The sequence below is a fragment of the Nansenia antarctica genome (genome assembly GCF_963989245.1).
Source record: "Nansenia antarctica genome assembly, chromosome: 20".
NCBI lineage: Eukaryota > Metazoa > Chordata > Actinopteri > Argentiniformes > Microstomatidae > Nansenia > Nansenia antarctica.
The window spans coordinates 1,398,167-1,399,998 of NC_137693.1; the positions used below are offsets into that span (position 1 = coordinate 1,398,167).

The 1,832-nt window shown below is 64.8% G+C and overlaps 1 protein-coding gene across 1 annotated transcript in view; it reads right to left on the reverse strand.

Moving 5' to 3' along the window:
• sh3pxd2b (SH3 and PX domains 2B) overlaps nt 1–1,832 on the reverse strand; it is a gene marked incomplete at both ends in the record, with an annotated part of 27,155 nt that overhangs the window by 12,203 nt on the left and 13,120 nt on the right. The window lies entirely within an intron of this gene.

The following is a 1,832-nucleotide window of genomic DNA, read 5'->3' on the forward strand; positions in this document are numbered from 1 at the left end:
AGACAGACAGAGCAGAGAGAGGCTCTCCGGGGGGGGAAGTTGCCCATATACGCTGGCCTAGGTTCAGCCTTCCGTCCACAAACCATCACCTTAACTATTAGAGGGAAACACTGGAAACTGACCCAAGATCAGCACGAAGAGGGCAACTTTACCCAGAGCCGGGAGAGGCAGACAGAGAGACAGATAGAGAGAAAAAATTATGGACAAAGAGAGAGAGAGAAAGAGTGATGATGATGATGATGATGATGATGATGATGACAGGGCAGGATGGGAGAGAGGGAGGGTTAAGCTAATCATCAACATGGCCGCCACACACACAGACAAGACAAACCGCCACCGGGCAAACCAATCATCATCACAAGGACACAAGGACCAATCAGAGGCAGCGTTTCGTCGCTAGGGGGGTCGCTAAGGCCTAGGGGGCGTCGGCTAAGGTGCTCTGACGCGGAGCAGTTGGCTCCAAGTCAAATCTCAAGGTCAACAGGAAAAAAGCGCAGCCACTCCAAAATGTTTCAGATAAAAAGACTCCGGAGGAGGAGATTCCGTTTCATTTTTTTTGTTATTTTTGCCGAGGGGAGAGGGAGAGGGAGGCTAGGAGGGAGGGAGGGAGGAGAGGGAGGCTACGGAGGGAGGGAGGGAGGAGAGGGAGGCTTAAAGGAGTGTTTTCGACCGTCTGCGTACCGCCTTGAACTTGGGATTTCACTTGCAACCAGAAACCTCTGCTCTGTGATGAACAACAGACTGGGAGGGTGGGGAGGGTGGGGGAGGGTGGGGGAGGGTGAAACCCTTCTCTGTGAGGAACTACAGACTGGGAGGGTGGGGGAGGGTGGGGGAGGGTGGGGAGGGAGGGGGAGGGTGGGGGAGGGTGAAACCCTTCTCTGTGAGGAACTACAGACTGGAGGGTGGGGAGGGAGGGGAGGGTGGGGAGGGAGGGGAGGGAGGGGAGGGTGGGGAGGGGAGGGGGAGGGTGGGGGAGGGTGGGGGAGGGTGAAACCCTTCTCTGTGAGGAACTACAGACTGGGAGGGTGGGGGAGGGAGGGGAGGGTGGGGGAGGGAGGGGGAGGGAGGGGGAGGGTGGGGGAGGGAGGGGAGGGAGGGGAGGGAGGGGAGGGAGGGGAGGGTGGGGAGGGTGGGGGAGGGTGAAACCCTTCTCTGTGAGGAACTACAGACTGGGAAGGGTGGGGGAGGGAGGGGAGGGTGGGGAGGGAGGGGGAGGGTGGGGGAGGGAGGGGAGGGAGGGGAGGGAGGGGAGGGTGGGGAGGGAGGGGAGGGTGGGGAGGGTGGGGGAGGGAGGGAGGGTGGGGGAGGGTGGGGAGGGAGGGGAGGGAGGGGAGGGGTGGGGAGGAGGGGAGGGTGGGGAGGGTGGGGGAGGGAGGGGGAGGGTGGGGAGGGTGGGGGAGGGGAGGGGAGGGAGGGGAGGGGAGGGGAGGGTGGGAGGGTGGGGGAGGGAGGGGAGGGTGGGTGAGGGTGGGGGAGGGAGGGGAGGGTGGGGAGGGGTGGGGGGGGAGGGAGGGGGGAGGGTGAGGGGAGGGGGGGGAGGGAGGGAGGGTGGGGGGGGAGGGAGGGGAGGGGTGGGGGAGGGTGGGGAGGGAGGGGGAGGGTGGGGAGGGTGGGGGAGGGGAGGGGAGGGAGGGGGAGGGTGGGGAGGGTGGGGGAGGGAGGGGAGGGTGGGGGAGGGAGGGGAGGGTGGGGAGGGAGGGGAGGGTGGGGGAGGGAGGGGAGGGTGGGGAGGGAGGGGAGGGTGGGGGAGGGTGGGGGAGGGTGAAACCCTTCTCTGTGAGGAACTACAGACTGACTACCACCACAGCCAAAAGCCAGGGAGAGAGAGGGGT